The following is a 26,485-nucleotide window of genomic DNA, read 5'->3' on the forward strand; positions in this document are numbered from 1 at the left end:
AAAGAAATTATTAGACTTAAAAAAAAAGGTAAATATATATATACAAGGAAATAGTACTGATAAGCTACATGACAAATCAATGACGAGATGACAGACACTAAATGAAGAAAACCCCCAGCAATGTAGCTTTGAGGACAAAACTTCCGCAGGGAGAGGCTATGTTATGAATATAATTCATAACAATTAGATAAATAAAATGCCTAAAGTACATAATAATAATTAAATATTATTTAAGTTAAATAGTCATTAAATTAAGTGAAAAGGAATGTCTAAAGGACATGCCCATTCATGAAAGGTCACCTGCTGAAGTATAAAAGCAGGGTCCTCATTGTACACTCAAATCATCTTATACATTTTATATATAATAATAAATTACATTATTAAATACCTGTGTGTATTTTTACATTAAAATCTACTATCAGTTTTCTTGCTTTAGCCATAGTTTTTATGCTACAGATTATGTTTGCAGGTTGAAAAGGACCTTATAAGGTCTCAAACAAGCCCCTAGATTATGTTATGCCCGTCTAGACAGGTACTTGCAGAAACAATATTTTAGAAGATTGATAGCAACCTTTATGTAAGGGTAGAACAAAACAGCTTGACTATCATCGAAGTATATGTCGATGACATCATCTTTGGTAGCGATGATGACAGGTTGAGTAAGAAGTTTGATTGGGACATGCAGAGTGAGTTTGAGATGTCATTACTTGGTGAGTTGGCTTTCTTCTTGGGACTTCAAATATGTTAGGAAGAAGAGGACATCTTCATCTATAAAACCAAGTACATTAAAGAAATGTTGAAAAAGTTCCAGATGGAAGACAACAAACCAATTTTCACTCCAATGGAAATTGGTTGCAAGTTGAGAATCGATGATATATCTAAGGATGCAGATCAAAGAATGTATAGGTCAATGATCTCAACACACACCCTACATGTGCCAATGTGGCCCTCTGGAGGGTTAGGACCCCATATAGGGCGACCAAACCCAAGATGGAGACCATCTACAATCCTGCATAAGATCCAATGTGTCCCCTAGCCATCCGATACAAGTCATTAGAGAAATAGAGTAAATGAGCTTACCAACCATGGACCACAAGTGGGGGGCTTCATAATCGCCTTCCCTTCCATAATGGGCTTCGAGATATGCTAATGTCTCCCAAATTCCAAATGGGGTTAACCAAGTATCCTATTAAGTGGTTTCTACTTCTAAAGGAGATAATATGTTCAAGGTACATCCTTGAAAAGGTGGTGGTATGTGATAGAGAGGTGAATGATGTAGGAGATGAGAAGAGGCAACCCTAGGCCACATGCTGGGGTGCAATGATAGCTAATAAAAGGAAATCCCAAACTTGGGTTTATAATATATAGGAGGGAGCAATCGTGGTACATGAGGTGCTCCAACGTTGATTTTTCCACCCTTCTTTATATGCCTTTTGCATTTTTATGATTTTTCTTTGCTTGACTGCTTGGGGCTCAAGGGGTAAGAGCATGATGTAAGAAATGTAGCAGTGGATACCCTTGTTTAAGGTAGGGCGATTCATTGCCCACCAGGGGTTGGGACAATCATGGGTTCTTATTTGATGAATGAGAACCTGTAGGAACTGGGGTGATGGATATGATGATGTGGTAGAGCTCATTATCATCAACAAATTCATCTCTTATAGCAATTGAATGATCTTTATTACCTATTGTTCTAAGATATCTTTGTAGATCGCATGTTTTATGTTATTCCCGGGTCTATATTAAGATAATGTTAGAATAGATAGATGCATGTGTTTGATTGTTTAAATTAGATCATTTTAGTTAATGACATTTTAAGGTAGGGTGATTCATTGCCCACTAGGGGTTGGGACAATCATGGGTTCCTATTTGATGAAGGAGGCTCATAGAACCTGTAGGAACCGGGGTGATGGACATGATGATGCGGTAGAGCTCATTATCATCAACGAATTCATATCTTATAGCAATCGAATGATCTTTATTACCTGTTGTTCTAAGATATCTTTGTAGATCGCATGTTTTATGTTATTCCCGAGTATATATAAAGATAATGTTAGAATAGATAGATGCATGTGCTTGATTGTTTAAATTAGATCATTTTAGTTAAAGACATTCCCCATTATATTTTATATCAAACCCAACATCATCATCATATCAATCCTTTCTGGGAAACTAATCCCATTATCCCCAGTCAGAGCCACAATATCAAACGGAAAAGGAGTTGCTTCCAAGGTCCGGACCGGGTGGTTAACCCCCATGTTGTTGCAACGGAATTCTGAAGCTTCAACAAGCCCAGGGATGCCCCTTCTCATCCCCTACTTCATTCACCTCTCTATAACATACCACCACATTTTAAAAGATGTACCGTGAACATATTATCTCGTTGGGAAGTAGAAAACACCTAATAGGATACTTGGTTAACCCCATTTGGAGTTTGGAAGACATTGGCACATCTCGAAGCCCATTATGGAAGGGCAGGGCATTATGAAGCCCTGCACTTGTGGTCCATGGTTGGTAAGCTCATTTACTCTATTTCTCTAATGACTTGTTGTAATGGAAGGCTAGGGGACGCATTGGATCTTATGCAAAGATTGCAGATGGTCTCCATCTTGGATTTGGTCTCCCTACACGCAGTCTTAACCCTCCAGAGGGCCACATTGGCACATTTAGGGTGTGTGTTGAGAGTCATGGGCCTGCACAATATTAGACAGCACTCCATGGATCCCCAAGGATGTTCAAAGATTGCTCGAGATTCACCTATTGGACAAGGAAGATGCACCTGATTCACCTTTGCCCAGTTGGCCCCACAGATGTACCATCCAATTGGCAGTTGATCTGACTTGTAGGATGATGTGACATCACCTACACCATCATCAGAGCCCTTACAAATGATCTACGGACATCTTCGACTCATTTGAAGACCCATGAGGTTATTATTGTGCCCCCCACACACACAAAGAGCACCACATGCTTATTGTGTAGAGAACAAGGGGCCAACCCCTATCCATCACTTTTGAGGGTCATATTCTTCATTATGGCACCTATGGACTTCATCAAGCCTCTTGGAGGGCCCTACGACATGTATTATTTATCATCTAACTTCTTAAGAGGTTTATTATTTCATTTGTGAGCTAGTTTGGTGGGTTTGTTACCAAAAGTTAGGTTATTAGCACATTATTTTATTTTTGGGGCTTATGTTAGCCTAGGAGACTAATTCGAACTCCTCATAAGTGTATAAATAGTAAATACAAGTGAGATGAATTCATTTTCTCACCATCACTTTGGATTGGATCTCTTCTCCCTCTTGAGAATTTCACACCTTTTCTTGGAGGATAAATTGGAGCTTTATGGATAAATTTTTATATTTGGGTTTGGTTTATCTTATCTTGGAGCTTCTCTACTATCAAATTGTGGATGGTTGGATATGTTCTATTACATGTAAGTACATGTTTTTCATGTTATTCTTGTTTTACTTTGTCATATACATTGGATTGGGACTTTTGTTATTTTTAAGGCTAATTGTTGCATGCATTTATTGCTTAAATTGTAGAATTTTGTCTCTGTATGGCATCTCTCAATGTATAGGCCATGTAATTTGAATGAAATTTCCTAGGGATAATTCTATTAATGAATTCATCTTGATAAGCCATAACCTTTTGCAAGTCTAAGTATAAAAGTTGTAAGGTTGCCTCCCCTTTGCCCTAGAAGGCTAGCAAGGTATTCTTCAGGCCTCCTTGACTAAGAAACAAAATCCTCATTCATATTTATCATAGACTCCATTCTCCCAAGACTAAGGCACTAATCTACCAAGAGGTGGTCACCCAAAATCAATTTTTTTCAACTTTTCCTATGTCTAACCAAGTTGGGTCGCCTAGGGCATCATTATCTCGACAAAATAGTCCTCCAAAAAGTTCGATCTCCTAGCCTCCCCTGAGTTGGTGTGTCCTCAAGACCTCCTCTAATTTTGAAACTATTTCGACGGTGGAGTTGTGGGAAAAGCCAAGCCCTAGGTCTAAGATCAAACTTTGCCTTGGTATCCCCAAGGCTAGTGCTTCATAGGATCAATTTAACACCTTTAAGTGAAAATCCTTTCTTTGATCCTTTCCCCCTCCTTGTCAAGGTTAAGAATATTGTTGGTTTCTAAACTCTTACGTCATAACCTAGGTTGGGTCCACTTGGTCCCGTGTGGTCCCATTCCTTTGAAAAGACAATTCTTTCAAGAACCATTTGAGATACCAATTTCGATAAGGATTTTAGGTATTGGGAAACTCTTTCACAAGTCATATTCCCTAAACCTAACCCTCAAGTTCTCCCATCCTTCTCTTAGAAGACATTGTACCTTGCTTAGAAAGCAAGTAAGCTCTATTCTTCAACCTCTTCTGGAATGGGATTATCGAGGTCACTTCACATCCATTTGTTGATTTGTCTTTCACCAGTGACTTCCTTATGTCGGGTCTCCTCCCATCGGTGAAATTCCATAAAGAGTAGGGAGTCTTAGATGAGGTGATAGTGGGCTAAGTATCGTTGTTGCTCTTGGCCTAATGGTTATCCCCTTTAGGTCCCCTGCTAGTTTAAGCAGGAACAATGTCAACCCATGCAGCATTAGAAAATGCCCCAGTTTGTTGACCAAAATGACATGGCAAATCATAGCTTTTAGAGTTTGGATCATCTTTGTTGGATTCTCCTCATCGAGTCCATTCCAGCGGTATGAGGCATGCCACGATGTTAAAATTGGCAACTACGGACAAACTTCACTTTGGACAACTCATTTGATGGAGATGATGATTGCATTAAATTTCTCTTTTTGAGAGGACCAAAATCAACCTAAAGATCACCAAATTTGGACAACGAAAAATATGTTTTTGAGGTCAAGCCCACACGTGCAAATTGTCAAGGTTGGCCTCATCATTGTGTAGGCTCATGAAGCCAATGGACATGTCTCTTGAGCCCCAACAACTTGTATAAATATAAGAGACCTCAAACCTCATTTGGCATCATCAAATCACACACGTTCTTCTCTCTCCTTCTCTGATTGGTTCGTACAGCTTATTGGGCATATCTATTCTCTCACATGTGTTGCAAGAAAGACGAATTTCAGGACAAATTTCATGGCCGAAATTTTCAGAACTTTGTTGTAGGTTTCACCATTGTTGACCAAGCACTTTGACCAACAGTGTCATTGCGATTTTTGGGTCAATTTCGTTTTTTCAAGGTCGCACTGATTGGCACAAGAATCGAGGTATTATGGGCACATTCACAAGGCTTACCACAGGTTTGACCGCAGACTTCAAGTGCATAATTTGTACAGGTTTGACTTGGAGGTCTTTCAAGACCTTTGGATGTGTTTGTCACCACTATTTTCAACAATGATAGGATACCTAGTTTCGATGAATTATTGGCTAGATGCACTCAAGAAGAGACTAGGATAATGGAGAGAGATAAGCCTTCAAATGGAAATGAACCTATTGCTTTCTTTGTTCACGCAAAGAAGAAAAATTATATTGGTCCAAGGAGATAGGGTCAAGGATTCAAGGAAATAAGAAAATGAAGGTGCTACAATTGCAACGAGTTCAGTCACTATGCAAGAGAATGCCCTCACAAAAAGAATTCTCCAAGGGATGATGACAAAAACAACCACATCAATTTCAAAGGCAATGGCAATAAAAGGAACAACAAGTTCAATAACAAAGGAAAGAGGCATGCTCCTGCTACTCGGAATGGAAATGGTCAAATTCCCAAAAGGACGAGAAATGGCAGGTGTGATGAAAGTAATGTTGTGGAAAAACAAGATGGATTTTATCTTATCTCTGCTCTATCTATTGCTTCTCATCCGGATACCATGGATCATTGGTTGATTGATATGGAGCCTCAAGGCACTTCACTGGGTACAAGGAGGCCCTCTCAAATTAGGTTGAAAATAAGACTAATTTGAAGATCATACTTGGAGATAATGCCACCTACCCCATGAAAGGGATAGGTATTGTCACTCTTTACTTGAATCAAGTTCAAACCATTCATCTACAAGAAATATTGTATGTGCCTGATTTGAAGAAGAACCTAGTGTCTATCTCTACGATCGAAGACAAAGGCTTCAAGGTAGCATTCATTGATGGAAAGCTATGTATTTGGCAAAGACACCCTAAAATGCATTTACACTTGAATTTAGGATTGATGGTCTCTATCAATGTGGAGGAAGTCCTTTGGGAGCTTTGGCAAGTGATACCTCTCTACAATCTGAGTTATGACACCGAAGGTTCGTCCACTTACATTACAAAGCCTTACCTGGTGTAAGGAAGATGGTCACAAGTATGATCGAGTTCAATATGAACCATGAAGGTGTTTGTTAGGGTTGTGTAGATGGGAAACATACAAAGGGGCAATTCCCTTCTAGCGAAATAAAAACTACCGATATTCTTCAATTGGTCCATTCTAACCTATCTAGTATGTTGCCCATAACATCGTTGGAATGATACTTATATTATGTAATCTTTGTGGATGAGTTCTCACGCAAAACATGGATCTATTTCTTAAAGAAGAAGGATGAAGTGTTCAAATGGTTTCGTTCTTTCAAAGCATTGGTGGAAAATCAAACAGGGAAGAAGATCAAGATATTGAGGACCGACAATGGAACTGAATATGAATCAAATGAATTCAATGACTTTTGCAGAGAAGTTGGCCTTAAGAGGGAGACAATTGTTCCATACACTCCTAAGCAAAATGGTGTTGCTAAAAGGAAGAATCGAACGTGCCATGCTCCATGATCAAGGTCTACTGAAGTTCTTATGGAGAGAAGTTGTCAACACTGCCTTATATGTTCAAAATAGGAGCCTGCATCAAGCATTGGTTTTCAAGACACCCGAGGAAGTTTTCACTAGGAAGAAACCTGATGTTTCTCATTTTAGAATTTTTGGCTGTCCCGTGTACTTTCATGTGCCTAAAGAGAAAAGAAGCAAGTTGGAAACATTTGGGAAGAAAGGCATATTCATCAGCTATAGTGAAAATTTGAAAGCATATAAAATCTATGTACCTAGTCAAAGAGATGTGGAAGTAAGTCGTGATGTCACCTTTGATGAAGATACTACCCTTGGGAAAGCCAAAGATCTCCCTATCCCAAGGACAATGATGATGCTACAAAAAAACAAGATGAACCTCCAACAACTGAGACTATGCTCGATATTGATGGTATTGATCCACCTCCTGGTGATCCCTCTACCTCAAGGAAAAGACCACTATGGCTCAAAGATAATCTTGAAGATGTTGAAAGACATACTGCTCCTAGAAGGAGATTTCAAGAAAGTAAGAAGTTGAATAGGTATCAAGGGTATCTGGTTGCTACGAGTACTATCATTCAAGTTGAACCATGCATGATCGAAGAAGTCGTAAAACACCAAGTGTTGAAGGATGCGATGAATGAGGAATATGAGTAAATCATGAAGAATGATGTCTGGGACGTGGTGCCTAGACCTAAGGACAACATTGTGGTCAACTCAAAATGGATTTACAAAATTAAACATGGAATTGATGGGAGTGCTGAAAAATATAAGGCCAACTTCATTGCTCGAGGTTTCTATCAAAAGAAAGGAGTGGACTATGACAAGATATTTGCACTGGATGCCTGATATACCACTATCCAATCTATTATTGCTCCTGCCAATAAAGGATGGAGCCTACAACAAATGGACGTCAAGAGTAATTTCTTATATGGCTCGCTTAAGGAGGAAGTCTAGTTGGAACAACCTCTGGGGTTTGAAATACAAGATCAAAGGACACATGTATGCAGGTTGAAGAAAGCTCTCTATAGGTTGAAGCAAGCCCCTAGGGCTTGGTACAAGAGAATTGATAGCTATCTTATGAAGTTGGGATTTACGAGGAGCTATGTTGATCCAAACTTATACTTCAAGGTTGAAAAGGACTTGCCTCTCATTTTGGTCCTTTATGTTGATGATCTCTTTCTAACTGGTGCAAACCCTTTCATTTATCAATGCAAGAGGGAGTTGACTTCCGAGTTCGAGATGGACGACCTAGGAATAATGCACTATTTCCTAGGTCTAGACGTCTAGCAAAAGTAAAGCGAGATTTTCCTTTCTCAAGGAAAATACATTGTGAAGCTACTACAGAGATGTGGGATGGTGGATTGCAAGTTGTGTCTACCACAATGGAACTCAATTTCAAAAATATATGTGGAAGTGATAGTCTAAGTCACAGGGTTCGGCGAACCTGAAGCTTCAGGTTCGAAATTCGCCGAACTCGTAAAAAAAATTTGAGGTTCGTTCAGGTTCGGCGAACCTGAAGGTCGAACCTCAAGCCGAATTCGAACCTAATCGAACTCCATCAAACCTGTCAAACCGAATCGAACTTAATTGGACCTAAACGAACCGAATCGCGTACTTGAACGAATTTTTGAGGTTCGATGGTTTTCTGGACAGTTTTCTGGACGGTTTTAGAAGAAAAACAGTGGGCCGCATACCGCTTTTTAGCAGTTCTGGCCCGTAACCCCTACTGCACGTTATTCACTGACTCAAAGGAGGACAAATCGCAGCACATCTCACAAGTTTGAATCGTCACTGCCTTGGGAGTAGGAAGGTTCTGATGAGGCCAGGAGGAAGGCGATCACAAAGAGAAACGCAGCTCCTTCCGCCTTTGAATTTCTTGCCTCCTAGGCATTCCTCCTGATTGGGCTGTTCAGTCATCGAACACCGAGAAAAAACGATGAATCGGATACGCCAACATCGATAGGGTCCTCCCTTCTGTCTCCTTTCCTTATTAAAATAACACTTCTTCCCCCACAGGCAAGTGGCGAGATAACGAGCACAACACGAAAACAAACTATAAATAAGGTTTTCCTAAGCAAGGAAAGCCGATGGAAAATACAATTACGTGCGCTGGTTCACGAGTACAACATAACAACTATTTAAAATATAATATTTCCAAGCATCGAAAGCCCACGGAAAGTAAAATTTATTTTCCAAGAAATTCATCTCAGCTTCAAAACGATACTTTCTTGTTGGAAAAAGCAGCGGAAATTATAATTAATTGTACGGGGAAATTAGTTTTAAAATGAAATTTTATTATTTTAAAGGTATTAATAATATCATATATTATAAATAAGTTAATGATTAATTTAAATTATAAATATTTAACTCATCACTTTTATTAATGGAAAATAATTAATTGGTGGTCTGTAAATAGGTTTTGGTAGCCTTTTTGCCAGATATTTTTTGGTCTCTGAGTATAACTTGTTTCTTTACTTCCTGAATTAACCAAATAAAAACAATTTTAAAACATATTCTAAACTTATTATTAATAAATTATTAATTTTTTTTAATTTTTTAAAATATTAATATTACAATAAATAATTAATTATTATTATTATCATTTTTTAAATTATAAACCACAAAAATATAATGTAATATACAAGAAAAAAACCACTAAAATAGAATCTAATATACTGCAGATTATTATAAGATAGAGTAATCAATTTTAAAAGTAAAGATTAAATAGTTATCGTAACACTTATATATACGTTGTGGAAACGAAAAAAAAAGATTTGCATTTTTTCATAATAATAGTGTTTATCATACGGTAATGAATGAGGAGAAGGTTTTTTATTTCATTGTTGTAAATTTAAAGGAAGTGACCGTCAAGGAGAATAATAAAAAATATTATTTTTATGGTTATGTCAGAAATGTTAAATTTTTTTAATATTTAATATAAATAATAAAATTAAAAATTATTATTTATTAATTTATTTAACAATATATAAATGATTACTAGTATAATTTTAAGGATAAATTATGATTGACGAATGATTTTAGTTATATTCTTAGGAATAATCATTCAACCCTATAAGTAATAATTTATTTACCTAAGGGCTTAGTTACCTCTAATATTTTTGAATAAAAAATATTGAACTAATATGGATTATTTGACCATTAAAGGAATAATACTATTTTGAATTAACTTGGACCTTAACCTTAATTATGGCTTTTACTTAGGATAAGAAACTCTAGGTAGAATAATGTTTTAACAATTTGTTTAGTTAGTGAGTAGTTATAGATTATTCAATAAGCATATATTATAGGTTTAATGACCATTATATTTAAATAATAAAGAACTAACCTACTAATGGACCATTAAGAAATTATTACACAATTATCCATTGTAACTAAATTATAAATAGTAGCGTATTATTACATAATAATTAGATAGCAATTGAATAATAATAAATCAATTAATATATATTATATAATGACCATGTAGATAATATATATTATATAGTTATAGATTATTCAATAAGCATATATTATAGGTTTAATGACCATTATATTTAAATAATAACGAACTAACCTACTAATGGACCATTAAGAAATTATTACACAATTATCCATTGTAACTAAATTATAAATAGTAGCGTATTACTACATAATAATTAGATAGCAATTGAATAATAATAAATTAGTTAATATATATTATATAATGACCATGTAGATAATTGAAATAATATTAAACTAACAAATGAATTCAATTATATTATTAAATAAATATATTATTAATAATAATTATTTAGTAATATAATAATAATAAAGCATTTAAAATATATATAATGACCATTATAATTAAAATATTCTCTTAATAATATTATTAATATATCGAATTTTAAATTAATTTATTTAAATAATAATTGAATAATATTAAATCATTGAATATATATTATATCATGACCATTATAATTAAAATATTAATATTATCCTTAAATTAACAAATAAACTCCTTTATTTACCTAATTTAACTATCTCTTGAAATATTAATTAGATTTTTGAGTAGTTTGACCAGGTTCATTAGGTCAAATTAGCCGTTATCTTATAGCCGTTGGAGTCTCTGCACACTCTATTTAATCGAGCTAAGCCTGATTAGATCTTCAACTTGTCCTGACGATGAACCACATTGGTTGGTTCGAAACGCGTCGACAAAAGATTGGTTATGTGATTTTGCCGAAGATTATCTTAACAATGTTATGGATCACAGAAGTCTAAATTCCTTAATGATTACTAGTATTTGACATTCATTTAAATTTTGAAGACTGAAAATTATGTCATTTCTTTTTGCAAACTACTATTGTCACATTGTGTATGTTTACATTTAATTAGATGTTAGAATGATTACATTATTCATGTATGTTTACTAATAAGAATTTTTGTGTTCATGTGTTTATGGATCGATTTTGAATTTTCTATTATTTTGTATATATATATATATATATATATTGAAAAATATGTATAGTCGAACCTAATGCCGAACCTCATTCGAACCTGATCGAAAAATTTGAATTCAAATCGAACTTAATCGTTGTCGAACTCGAACTCGAACTCGAACCGTGTGACATAGGTGCTAGCGGGCTCGAATTGGTAAACCCTCTTGAATATAGACAACTTGTGGGGGCCCTGATGTTCTTGGTAAACTCCCGATCAAACATATGCTTTGTTGTGAATACTTTGAGTCAGTTTATGGTTGAGCCTCATCACATACATTTGATTACTACTAAGAATCTCTTGAGATATATCCATGGCACAATCAACTATGGGTTGAGATACAATGCAGGGAATTTGAGCCTACACGGCTATACTGATGTTGACTAGGTTGGTAGTGTGGTAGATAGAAAGAGCATGTTAGAATGTTATTTCTCATCGGGATCTGCTTCGATTTATTGGATGTGAAGGAAGTAGAAATCAATTGCTTTAAGCACCACCAAGGCCAAATATATCGCTGCAAGTATGCCTGTTGTGAAGTTGTCTAGTTGAGGAAGCTCTTCAGTGAGCTATTTGAGCATGTGTTGGATACCACCGTGATCTATTGCAACAACCAAAGTGGGATTCGCCTTTCAAAGCATCTCGTGTTCCACGACCGCTCCAAGCACATCGATATCAAGTACCACCTTATCTGAGATATGGTACAACGGGGATCAATAAGGCTCCAACACATCAAGACTGATAAGCAGGTTGCAAACATCCTCACGAAGCCCTTAGGGAAGATCAAATTCCTAGCCTTCTGGGAGAGACTTGGAGTCATGGAAGGATGTCTCGCTTGAGTTGGACATTGGTCTCTGGGAGCTCCTAGGGGCTTGGGGTACTTCTTGGAGCTATGAGCGACCATAGGGTGAGTGGTTCACCTTCCCCTACGATTTATGACACGTGTGTAGGGTGAGTGGTTCACCTTCCCCTACGATTGATGATATATGCATAGGATGAGTGGTTCACCTTCTCTTGCGAATGCCGTAGCATACATCCTACAAATGTAGTTCGAGACTCATGGGATGTACCTCTCATCTGATCAATGAGTTGGGAAAAGTGGATAGGGACCATAGCACTACAAATGGATGCATCGTGTACTCTCGTACTCCCTATGTCTAGAATGCATGGGGTTCAACAACTTGATCTGGGATCAAGTCTGATTGGGGTTACACCCCTGGACTAACTTTCGTCAGTGGAGAGTGGTAACGTCTTGTGTGTTGAGAAATCTAGGGCATCAATAGATAGGTGATTTCTCTACTTATGATAATTGCTTATGATTGTCTTTTTACTTCTTGATTATGATCTTCTCTTCTTGAGTTATTATTATGTTCTTTTCATCAAGACAATTACCAATTCATGAACAATAATGAGACAAGAGACGCAGTGTATAGGTTGTCAGCCAATGCCAAAACCTCTCACTCTTTGAGAGGAAAACCCAAACAAATTCTTCTTATAGAACCTTCAATTGACAAATACCAAGACCATGACAAAGACCCTTGACACTAGGGCCCTTCCAAGACCGAGTTACTAGCTTCCTCTTCACCTTTGGATCAATGTTTCCCTTCTTCTCGCTCTTCTCAGCATCCTTCTAGGTTTGCCTTCTCCTTGAGAGAGACTCAAATAGCCTTCTCCTTGAAAGAGACTCTTCTCTTTCTAACTCGGCTTCCTTTAGCGAAGATTTTACCCAAACAAGATCACCTTTTATGTGACTGCAATCCTTTTGCCTCCTCTTGATAACTTCGAATCTGCTACCTTCGCATGTGAGAGGGTAAACTTACCCCAAAGCAGTCCTATGATGACCCTCTCCTTCGCTATTCCTCTTTCGTTCTTCGTTGGATTTAAGGATTTTTCTATGATGATTTGTGCACTTGATGTCGGAGACTTGCTTCACCGAATTGATTGCCTCCAAATGAGGTCCAGCATTGGTATAAATAGTCGTTGATCATTGTTTAGGCTGACATGATCCCTTGGAGTAGGCTGAGTTCATCTTCTAGATTTATCCCTTCGTTGTAGGCCGACTTGAGTGAGGACTAGTGACAAGGTCTTGGAGGGTAACTTACAAAGCAATTTTGACTCTTTACAATGTGTAACATGCCTTCATTACATGACAATGACTATTTAGAATTTTATGACTAGATGACAATATCCCTAAGGGCTCTCAATGGGAGCCTTAACTAAAATAAAATCTCTTGGTCAAGAAACCATGATGCATGCATTACAATAATCTTATTTTTCTTCTTTACATCTTTCACATAAAAATCACAATTACATGTCATTATGAAGACCAAACCTAGTTACACTTTTCAACACTCCCTCTTAACTAGGGAGGTATTGATAAGGGTACTTGGTCATTCTCAATCTGGAGAATTTCTCGTAAGAAGAACCGAATTGGTAACCCATTTGTTCAGCATCATATCAACCAACATTGTCACATAGCAAGGCCTTGACTAACAACTCTATCTCTCCACAAGTTCTAAGCACAATGTTGGTGAGACCAATGATTTATAGACACTCTCATCATTGTCCCTCCCGGAACATACCCCGCCCGAGTTCTCAGGGTGTGTTATCATGGCTATTCTTATCTTGGATTCGTAGTCCTCAAAGAATATTGGTCCTCTATGACTACTCTTATCTGGGATGCCATATATCATCCTCAAAGAGCATCGGATGCTAAATGATTACCCAATCCTCCATTTTGTCTTACCAAGTGAAGACCAGAATGATGTGTCTATCCCTCTCAATTAGGGAGGACATATCAATTCCAATAAAGGAATGTGCTAATTCCTACAAAAGGAATGTACCTAAGCTCGCTCTTGGCTTAGGAATTTCCAAGTTTCTTCCAAGTAAGAAACTTGTTTCTAGGCTTCCTCTTAATTAGGGACCTACAGCAAGTCCCCAGGTGGAGATGATGGGACAACCAACTACTTGAAGAACTCCCATAAGTAAGTCATGTCACCACTCCTTTCATCAGAAAGTGATCCATCAGTCGACATTTGGCCTTGCTTCATGCCATGCTGCCTTCTTTGGAAGGATCTTACATGGTCCTCTAGGAAGACATCCATAGTTCTTCCTTTGGCAGTCCTGCATAAACCCATCCAAATACTTGTTCAAAAATAAGAAATGAACACTTAGGTCATAATTACCCCTACAATGGTCTTTCATGATGACATCTTCCTGTAGGCATCAGCATCCTGCATACATGTGGACACATCTCCTAAAGACATGTATTGTCAAGGGTCTCCATATTTTCCAAACTTCCATCAGAGTCTTCATACCTTTCTGGTAGATATCATAGTCAAATCTTCTTGGACTTTAGGATGTTGACTGCCTTTACTATTGTTGCATATTCCACGATCTCATCCTTCCTTTTGTCACACATTTCGTTCCCAGGAGCTTTCAATCAGAGTTCCTCAATTGTAGTCAACCACCTCATACTCCATATGAGGACATATTATGTTGATTTCATCTAGTAAATATGTGACCCATGCATTCTTGCATCCCTTTGAGGGAGGAGATCCTTTCTTTGATCATGCCTCTCAGGATAGAGCAGTGATCCATGTTGCTTGCAACCATATGACATGACTTCCATAATATCACATGTAAGCATACATACCTTATCTTTCCTTTGGGTCATCCAGACTATCAATAGCTTCCTTTGAATGAAGGAGCTTCATTCCCTTGATCTGCTTCATTGTTATGTCATCATACCATCATCCCATGAATTCTTGATGAAACGTTTTCTTCCCCTCATGATTGGTGAACCTTCCACTGAATATTCCATCAGATAATCTTGAGGATCTTGCCCTTCCTGCAAATGTTACCTTTTGACTGATGTATGATGAGCCTTGTCCTAGATGACTTCTTCCTTTTCCCATAAGTATCACCTGAGCTTTCAATGAGGGTTTCCAAGAGCTATATCCTACGTAGTAGACTGCCATAGATTTTGTTTCAGACATCCTTCATGTTGCCTATGTCACGAGCTCTTCTATCTGATGTCAATATTCTAGTATGATGCATATTATCTTATTTACAATGCTTCTTACCTATAATTTACACAACATAAGAGTACCTTTTAGTGAAAGAGATTATCTCAGTCATAGTAGAGATCTCTCACTTACTCCTTAGGTCATCTCAGGTTCTTCCACTTCTTCGGTAATATGGGCTTCTTCCTTATTTCTCTTGTTATTGTCCCTTTTAAGTTTAGGACAATCTCTTTTGGGCCCTCACTTCCCTTTCATGTATTTAGCAAGTGCTTGAGTATCTTCTTTGGGAGGTTGGGTTATTGACCCCTTGATGTGATCCATGACTTCATTCTCAATAAGGTTTAGGTCTGTTCTTTTCTTCCATGCAAGAAAATTTGAAGCCCCAACTAATTTGTTGCTCTCCTTGCAAAAAGACATTTTGATAGATTCAGATGAAGTCATATACTTACTTGAGTAGATGTTGCTTTCTCCACTTGCTTCCTCCTTAATCTTGATAGTGATATAGATAGTAGAAGACTACTTCTTGATAGATTCTTTTCTACAAGAGTAATCCTTGATCTCTTTGAGAGAGATTACTTTGATGGAGTTCTTCAAAGGGTAAACCTTTGTTTTATTGATAGAGAGTTTACTTCACAAACCCTTTTGAAGATGATGACAATGTTCTTCGATCTGGCCTTCCTTAGTCTTTGAAAAAGCTTCCACTCCTTAGATGATGGATGAGTGATGATCTCGGAAATGCTTCTAGGGTTTTTCTGCTTCTTCCTTGATGATGATTCCAAGACTCTTACTGAAGTAGATTTCTTTGATCTAGGGTTTGAAATTTCGCTTTGGTATTCTTTGTCTCGCTTTGATCCCTTTCTTGAAACTCAATCCTTGTGTGTCTCCTTGATTAGATGCCCCTCCTTGACTTTAGCACCTTAGCTCTGATACCATGTTGAGAAATCTAGGGCATCAATAGATAGGTGATTTCTCTACTTATGATAATTTCTTGTGATAGTCTTTTTACTTCTTGATTATGATCTTCTCTTCTTGAGTTATTATTGTGTTCTTTTCATCAAGACAATTACGAATTCATGAACAATAATGAGACAAGAGACACAATTTATAGGTTGTCATCCAGGGCCAAAACCTCTCACTCTTTGAGAGAAAAACCCAAACAAATTCTTCTTATAGAACCTTCAATTGATGAATACCAAGACCATGACAAAGACCCTTGACACTAGAGCCCTCCCAAGTCCAAGTCGCTAGCTTCCTCTTCACCCTTGGATCAACGTTGCCCTTCTTCTCGCTCTTCTCGGCTTCCTTCTTGTAGGTTTGCGGCCCTTTAGAAACCCTAGATTTGATTTGGCTTCTCAAATAGCCTTCTCCTTGAGAGGGACTCTTCTCTTTCTAACTCGGCTTCCTTTAGCGAATATTTTACTCAAACAAGATCACCTTTTATGTGACTACAATCTTTCGGCCTCCTCTTGACAACTTCGCATTTGCTACCTTCGCACGTGAGAGCGTAAACATAGCCCAAAACAGTCCTCCAATGATGACCCTCTCCTTCGTTATTCTTCCTTCCTTCTTCACTAGCTTTAAGGCTTTTTCTTAGATGATTTGCACACTTGATGTTGGAGACTTGCTTCACTAAATTGATTGCCTCCAAATGATGCCGAGCACTGGTATATGTAGTCGTTCGTCTATCCCTTCATTGTAGGCAAACTTGAGTGAGGGCTAGTGACAAGGTCTTTGAGGGTAACTTACAAAACAATTTTGACTCTTTACAATGTGTAACAAGCCTTCATTACATGACAATGACTATTTAGAATTTTATGACTAGATGGCAATATGCCTAAGGGCTCTCAATGGGAGCCTTAAATAAAATAAAATATCTTGCTCATGAAACCCATGATGCAAGCATTACAATAATTTTATTTTTCTTCTTTACATCTTTTACATAAAAATCACAATTACATGTCATTATGAAGACCGAACCTAGTTACACTTTTCAACATTGTGAATCACTCTCGATCAATTCTTCTCCATTATCTATATCAGTGTTCAGCAAAGTAGAGACAAGATGAAGAGAGGATGGCATGATGATGGATGGATTGATAGGTGGAATTCTCCCTAGTAGAGAGGTAGTGTTAAAATTGGCAACTAGGGATAAATTCCACTTTGGACAGCTCATTTGATGGAGATGATGATTGCATTGAATTCTTCTTTTCAAGAGGACTAAAATCGACCTAAAGATCATCAAATTTGGACAAGGGAAAATATGTTTTTGAGGTCAAGCCCACACATCAGCAAATTGTCAAGGTTGGCCTCATCATCATGTAGACTCATGAAGCCCAATGGACATCTCTCTCACATGTGTGGCAAGAAGGACAAATTTAAGGACAAGATTGCAGGGTCGAAATTTTAGAACTCTGTTGCCAGTTTGACCAACATTGACCAAGCACTTTGACCAATAGTTTGACTGTGATTTTTGGGTCGGAATTTTGTTTTTGGAAAGCCACATTGATTGGCACAGGAACCGAGGTATTCTGGGCGCACTGACCAACACTGACCGAAGAGTTGACCGCAAACTACAAGTGCAAAATATAACCAAGTTTGACCATTGATTAAGTAACTATTTTAGGCTGAATTTGACCACTTTAGAAAGCTGAGTTTGACTTCCTTTTACCGAGCTCCAAAGAGTATTGTTTGCTGTCGCATTGACCATCGTTGACTTTTTGGTTAGGGTTGTAGACAATAGGAGAGAATTTTAGATTTGACAAGGTTGTTTTGACTTTGATCGGGTAAGTCAATTTTGACTTTTGTACTCTATCTCTCTGTTGAACATTTGAAATAGTAATAAGAAGAATTGATCAAAGCGTTTTCCCCATCTTGGGGTTTTTCCCTAACATCCGTCAAATCTAATGTTCTCTTGTCTTGGCTTGTCTTCTGCATTTTGTTATTCATGTTCTTTCTATAGTTATTGTCAATGGGATTTATGGTTAATGTGATTGCTATTGGAAAATTAAATTGGAAATTGTCATTGGGCTACTAAAAGAACATTGAAGTAATTGTGCAAAGCATAGAAAATACCATTGTTAACTAATATTAACACGGTATCAGAGCCGAGGTGAAAACAAAGCCCAAGCAAGAGAGAGAAAAGCAATCACTAAGAGAGATCTATTGGACAAGTCCCCATGGCATCTACATCTTACTTCAAGACCACGAACAAGCTCAATGATAAATTTGACAAATTCAGTAACATCAGAAGACACACAAGATATCTCAAAACTAATTTTTCAAGAAAGTAAAAAAGGCAATACAAAATATGCAAAGGGAAATTGACAAAATCACCACTGACAAAAATAAAGAAGTTTCTCGACTTAAGGACCACAGTGAAAAATTACTAACACAAAAAGAAGCTTAAGAAGGACAAAAAGTCGTTGGAAAATAAGGTACAATAGCTTATTAAGAAGGAAGCATAGTAAGAAATTCAAGTCGAAGAAAATGGAATGAATATCGATCTAGTGAATATCACAACTCAAGAAGACAAGTCCGTTAAAGAAAACACACACTCGGATGTTGAGACAATGACAATTCACTTAGAAGATGAAAAATATCATCTCCTAAATGTCTTTGAAAATAATGGCTCTAGCAGGCATCAAGGTCTCAGAGCTTTTCAAAGAGCCAGTAAAGTATCAAAGATTAAACTTGCTCATAATTGCCAATTATCCAATGTGCAGCTTCCTTACATTCAGGGGACAACTGACAAGATTGCTCATATTCTTAAAAAGAATAGATTTTATGCTACCTTCAAACCCCTTAATACCTTTAGGAATTCCCTTAAGATCTGTTAAGGACCCTGTAAACCCTAAAGACATGAAAGGGGTCTACTTGATCCCTTGTTCCTGTGGGATTTCCAACATTGGGGAAACTAGTCGCACCATTAACCAAAGAATTCAAGAGCATAATACAGACATCAAGCACAATTGTTCTCGTTCGTCAGCTTTAGCTGAACATGTGAATAAATCCAAACACCATGTTTGTATTGAGGATTCTCAGGTCATCGCAAGGGTTGATCAATTCCATCATAGGAAACTAAGAGAAGTCGTTCAGATTGAGAAGCATGCTATTAATCTAAACAGAGCAATGGCTAGAAACTCAGTAGGAGCTGGATTCCCACCCTATCTTATTGATTTTATTTTATTAATTTTTTTAATTGAATTTTTGTTATTACTATTATTATTTTATTTATTTATTTATAATTATTATTTCTTTGACTTTCCTATTAAAATATTCACTGATATTTTAATATAAAAACATTTATAACTAATTGTTTAAAAATATTAAACGTATTTTTAAAAAACTAATAGTTAAATAATATTAAACTTAATCCTAATTATTAATATCCATATATATATTTCTTATTCTATAATTATATATTAATTTAATTTAATTCAATTTAATACAAAAAAATAAAAATAATAACTGATTAATTAATCAATTAATTCAACAACTAATTCCTAGCAGCTAACTCCTAACAGCTAATTCCCAATAGCTAACTTTGGAACCTAATGCATCTTTACCATTTAAACTTCTGGATAGATTGATTTTTTCACCTTTGCCCCGAGGATGAAACACATTAGATGGTTTGAAACATCGACCATAACATAATGATGTGATTAATTCAAAAGACAATCTCATAATCACAATGAAAATTCCAGGTGAAGATTTTGTAACCACCTCGATGACATCAGAACTTGAAGTAAATTAGAATCTTGCCACACACATGATAAGGGAAAGATAAACCAAAGAACTCCTTATCTACATTTGAATCACAAGAGCAGACACCTCAATCAATCTACGAATCTATATCACTCAAAACATAAACAACAAACTTATGTTCCAAAGAACTTCGAAGTTTTCACAATTCAATCCGATGATAACAATTCATCACAAGTTTCCAACACTACAAGATTCCACAAAAGATTGATCTAGGATGGTCAAATCCCTTCTCAATTTGACAATTTTACTTATCGCTCAAAGGATCATATCATCTTGTATCCATGAAGATGATAGTTTTGAGACAAGAAGACACTCGAAACAGGGAAAGTGATAAAGCTCTTTCATTAGTAAGCTTTGAGGATAAAGCTTTTTGAAGAGGAAGGCAATGGTATAGATATAATTTATATAAAAGCAATAAAAATGAAAACAATAATAAACATAAATAATGATTAGTTAACTAGTAGTTAATAAGGAAGAGGCATGTCTCTAAAGACATGATTGTACGTGAAAAGGTAACCTTCCTAGGGTATATAAGCAGGCCCTAACCCTCATTGTAATCATCTCATATCTCACTTTTATTCAAATATTCCTATATAATATATTATTTGTCCCCATGATGGACATTCTTATATAACAAATATTTTGAGTATTCCGCTTCCTATATGAACTTTGTTCATTACATCTATAGCGTTGCGAAATCTAAGGACCAAATGAAGAAAGAGAGAAGGAAAGGGTCTTAGAAGCCCTGATAAAATCTGGAACTCTATAGGTGTAGGAATGCTTTGACATATCCTTGGGCATGGAGAACTCGAAAAATTTCAAGTGCAACTTTAGTGGTCAATAGGTTCCTTTTGATGAAATGGAGCATCAAGTGCTCAAGAACCAAGTGATGGCTAATGAAGAGGCTACAGCTCATGCTAGGCTTTTTCCCATGCATTATCTTATGTCTCGACCATCTTTTGCATTTTAACTTTTCTTTTTCTTTACTTGTGGCCATCTTATGTTTTTTCCTAAGTTACCGGATCCGGCAGAGGCAAGAGGAATATTGCCGGATCCACGGATCTGAAACGGATCCGGATACGATACGCTAAAAATACGGCGAAAATACGTATTTGATAAATATACGGTTTTGGAAACGGCAAATTTTTGCAGGATACGGATCCCGCTGGTGGCTGCCGGAAACGGTGATATGGTCGCCGAAAAGTCAGCAAAAAGCAGATATTTTTTATGTTTCGATTGTCGGTTTAGGTTTAGATATTATATTTTAACGTGTATATTATAATGTGGTCGCCGTCTATGTCATACCCTGCTCCGCTTTTGTCCGCATTCACCCTTTTTGTCTGCATTCGCAAGTCGGCCCCTCCTGCACAGTGCACACTTTCATTTGTTCTGGGCTCACCGCCGGCCCCTCCAGCACACCTTTATTTGTCCCGGGCTCACCGCCGGTCCCTCCTGCACGCAGCACGCAGCACTTCTGGTCACGCTGCTGGCCCCTCTGCACGCAGCACCGCGACACTTCTGTTCACGCTGCTGGCCCCCCTGCACGCAGCACAGTGACCCTCAGCAGCACGCAACACTGTTCACCCCCGGACACAGTCGCAGTCAATCAGCACACAGTCGCCGGGTTTGAGTTGTCTTCAGTCGCGGTTTCACAAGGTATTTAAATTTTTAATATTCATTAGACTTTGTATTTAATTTAAATTTATGCAGGGGATAATAATAAATATATATTTGGACTAAACGAATCGAGTTTTTTTTTGTCGGAATACGAGAGCTGAAGATGAACCCTAACAATGTCGTCGCCTCCTCGCTTTCGGCCGCCGTCTGGCCTCGGGACGGCTCTGTCAACGCAGGGGATGAGTGTTTCTTTCATGGGTTTCTGGTTAACTTCACCTCTGATACGCCTGCCTTCGGAGATGCGTGTTTCATCCACAGATTTCTGGTTTTCTCCACCTCTGATACGCTTCCTTTCCTTCATATTCTGAAAGCCCCCCTCATTTGTTTAGCCCTCGGCCTTGTAGCTGACAGATCTTGGACCTGTGCAGCCGCTTCTTGCGCCAGCCGACCCCATCAGAATGAAGGTGTAGCGGCTAAGGAAGAACGCGCGGAGTACTCCCTTATCCATCCTCAGGCAGCGGCCCTCGGGAAGAATTTTACTCCGCTCTAGAAGGAAGCCCATTCATATCAGCACTCTCTCTGTTCCCCCAGAATAGCCATTACCCTGTTCTAGATCTGCAAAAATTTGTAAGCTTCCTGGATCTGCCTGGACGGATCACCCGGAAGCTCTCTTGGGCGGAACGCATTGACAGATTCATTAATCTTTGGACCCTCTCCTCTTCTCCTCTCATTCCCCTGCGGCAAGTTCAGGAGGAGAAGGCCCTTCAAAGCTCCAACCTTCTCTCATCTGAGATCTGCAAGGGAAAGCAGAACCCTGATCTTTCTGCCGAGTTCCAGATCCAGATCAGGCTTATCTCCGGCAAAACTCTGCTACATTGGGTAAGCTCGTCGGATCTTGTGCAGGACCTCAAGCATGCTCTGGATCTCAAGTTGGGGATACCCTCTGCAGCTCAACGACTTCTCCATGAAGGTAAACAACTTGAGGATCCTCTCCCCCTGTCTTTTTACAGTATTAAGAGAAATGCATCCATTACTCTTACCCTTCGCTTGAGAGGGGGAGCTGTTGGACAGTCATCCTCAGCTAAGACGTTTTCATACAAAGATGCTGTCCATGCTCAGATGCCTAAGAAAACAGTTCCACCAGCTCAGGCTCCCAAGCCTTTTCTGGTGGATAAACTGGAGGAAACCCCCTCCATTGAAATCATGTATCCTTCGCTGGATGAGCAAACCCAAACGTTTGCAGAACAAGCCATTATTTGCAGGTTCAATGGGTTATGGCCACGCACAGCAGACCTCTACCAATGGATTCACTCTAACTGGACCAACAATTGCAAGGTGTTGTTATGCTCAAAGGGCTTCTTCATTGTAGTGTTTGTTCTAGATGAGGACTACCAGAAAGCCTTAACAACAGGCCCATGGTTCTGGGGTTCAGCAGGTTTATTCCTAACCCCTTGGTTCCCAAATTTCGATCCCTCTACAGTAGTCATCACCAAGCTACCCATTTGGGTCAGACTTCCAAATCTTCCAGCGCACCTATGGCATTTTGCAGTATTCCAAGGGATAGGAAATTCCCTAGGCCACCTTCTAGACACAGACGTCTCCAGAGGGGGAAAAGGAATATATACCTTTGCCAGAATCTGTGCAGAAATCGACATGAGCAAAGGTCTCCCTGACTAGATCAATCTCACAATCGGAGACTTCCATTGGACTCAGATCCTGGACTATGAGAACACAGCCTTTCGTTGCCGTAACTGCCATCACACAGGGCACCTTAAGGGCTCTTGTCCCACGATGCCTGCCCAAAAGAAGAAAGTCAGTCCTAAGCAGAAATCCAAAAGCTGGAAGCCTCATGATCCTCCCCCCATGGATGACTTTGATTTCAGCTCGGATGAAGAGGAAGAGGATGAGGAAGGAATGGAAGCAAAGCTGGCACAGGATCCGCCCTTGACCGATCCTGAGGATTCGTCAGTCCCTCCAACCTCACAGAAAATGAATCATGAATCCTCCACCTCGGATTCAGACAAGGAGCCCTCCCCGTCAGCTCAGCTCAGTGTGCAAATCATGCCGGTTCAGCAAAGTCCTCTTGACTGGGTCAAAGTTGGTAAAAAGAAAGGAAAAAAGTGCCGTATAACTGATTCTACACATGTTGGGTAGAATCCTCTGTTCTGCTCTGGCTCATCTGTTCTTCTTGTTTCTTCGTGCTCAGCACAACTCTCTTCTCTTTTCCTTTTTAGGGGCCGAGGTGGATAGCCTTTCCTTTCCGGCAGCCTGTGTTCTTGCCTCTCTTGGCTGTATCTTCTTATTGTACCATACTTCCTCTTAATAGAATTAGTTTTTACTGAGAAAAAAAAAATAATAAATATATATTTTATACCAATGTTTAATATTCATTTGTTGTGATATATAATATATATTATATATATAATATATAATATATATTATATATATAATATATAATCTATATTATATATATAATATATAATCTATATTATGTACAAATATAAATTTAATTGCAAATGTCAAATATAAATTTAATTCATTATAATTTATAATATTTTATATTTACAATATTTAGTAATTTATATTAATATTTGCATATTTAAATTTTAATGTATTTAAATTTAATTTTAATGTATTTACTATTTACGATGCAATGCTATTTAAATTTAAATTTATTTTTTTTAATGTATTTACAATTTAATTTTTAATTGTTTATTGATAATTTGATTTTTAATATATTATAATTTGACTTTTATATACAGTTGCAACTTGCAAGTAACCAATAGTCATAATGGAACCATCACAAGATTCACAACATGAGCATAGTGAAGGGGAAATCATCAAAACGAACCCAAAATCTCCTCTATGGCAGTACGTGGAGATTATTGGAAAAAATCCCGGAGGTGGTTCATTTAAGTGGAAGTGCAATGAATGCCAAGATATAAAAAATGGCTCATATACTAGAGTGAAGGCCCATCTCACCGGTCAAACTAACACAGGGGTGCAAGTATGCAACAGGCCAAAAAATGCAAATGGCAAACCTGGCCAAGGTTTGAGTCCTGGAAAAATGAAATTCTATGCATCTTTGCAAGAAGTTGCTGATAGGAAGCTTGCTAAGGGAAAACACCCTGTGCAAAGCTCTACAACTAGGCCTCCATTGCCATCTAAGCCTGCTGCCACATCTAATAAAAGGGCCACTTTAGGCCCTCTTGAAGCGTGTTTCAATAATCAAGGTAGAGACATAGCTGATGAACATGTAGCTCGTTGCATCTATGCAAATGGGCTAGCATTCAATTTGGTGCATTCCCCTTACTGGAAACAAATGATTAAGGCAGTTAATGAAGCGCCAAAAGGGTACAAAAGCCCTGTATATGAAAAGGTCCGCACTACTTTGTTGGCATCAGAGAGACAATCCGTGGATAGATAGCTATAGGCAATCCGGGATACATGGGCAGAAACAGGGGTGGCCATCATTTTTAATGGATGGAGAGACCAAAGAAACCGTCAATTAATTAATGTTGTCGCAGTATGCCCCCAAGGGACAATGTTTTTGAAGGTTGTTGATTGCAGTGGAATAGAGAAAGATGCATCTTTCATATCCACAATTCTTATTGAGGCAATAGAAAGTGTGGGGCCACATAATGTTGTCCAAGTCACTACGGACAACGCACAGGTTTGTAAAGCTGCAGGTTTGATTGTGGAGAGTCGATATGATCACATCTTTTGGACTCCATGTGCAGTATATTCATTGAGCCTTATGCTTGCCAAGATTGGTGAGATTGAATGGATTAATGAAATATATGTAGCATCAAAAGAAATCCAAATGTTCATAACAAATCATTCAATGTCCCAAGCCATTTATCGGGGTTTGGCAAAGTTGGAGCTACTGAAGGTACTTTTTTTAATCAATACTATTTGTATTAGAAATTCTTATTTTTAATTACAAATTTATATATGGTTTCTTATTTGAGATTTAACTTTTTGAAACTTGTAGGTTGTTGAAACTCGTTTTGCCTCCACACTCTTGTCATAAAGAGACTTGTGGAGGTGAGACAAGCACTACAAGCAATGGTCATTGACCCTCTTTGGGAATCATGGAGGACTTCCACTTCTGATAGAGGGCAAAAAATTAAGTCCATCATTCTTGATGATGCATGGTGAGACAAGGTTCAATATCTTCTACGGTTCACTGAACCAATCTTGACCTTGATCAGGGCATTTGATATAGATACATTGACAAATTTTATGAAAACATTGACAGTATGTTGGAGAGGATAAGAGAAATTATCAAGGCAAGTGAAAATGACCCTTATGAAACATTCTATTATTTAGTGAAGGAAATAGTTACAGAAAGGCGGAACAAAATGACCACACCATTACAATTTACACCTTCTCACATATGCATTACACCCTAAATACTATCATTCTAAAATTTTGTCTTTACCTGGTAGAACAACACCAAACAAAGATTTTGAAGTGGTACAAGGATACAAGATAGCCTTGAAGAAAATTTATAGAGATATGGGAGTTGCAATGGAAGTCCACCAAGAATTTGGAGGGTTTGTACAGTCTACTGGTAGCTTTTCAGATCTAGTAGCTATGGATGATCGAGGACATCTTGATCCTATTACTTGGTGGGGCTTCCATGGTGGGGATAGCATTCATCTCTCTACTCTAGCCACCAGGTTGTTATCACAGGTTGCTAGTTCCTCATCAGCTGAGAGGAATTGGAGTACATATGGCTTCATCCATTCAGTGAAGCGGAACAGGTTGGAAGCGGCAAAGGCTGAGGACCTTGTTTATCTTCATTCCAACCTCCGTCTTCTATCACAT

At 37.8% G+C, this 26,485-nt stretch overlaps 1 protein-coding gene across 6 annotated transcripts in view; it reads right to left on the reverse strand.

The window, feature by feature from the left end:
• Positions 1-26,485, reverse strand: part of LOC149246496 (protein HASTY 1-like) — a 70,519-nt gene that overhangs the window by 40,478 nt on the left and 3,556 nt on the right. The window lies entirely within an intron of this gene.

The sequence above is a fragment of the Pinus tabuliformis genome, chromosome 7 (genome assembly GCF_031772625.1).
Source record: "Pinus tabuliformis cultivar Carrire ecotype Pingquan chromosome 7, CPIR1, whole genome shotgun sequence".
Classification (NCBI taxonomy): Eukaryota; Viridiplantae; Streptophyta; class Pinopsida; order Pinales; family Pinaceae; genus Pinus; species Pinus tabuliformis.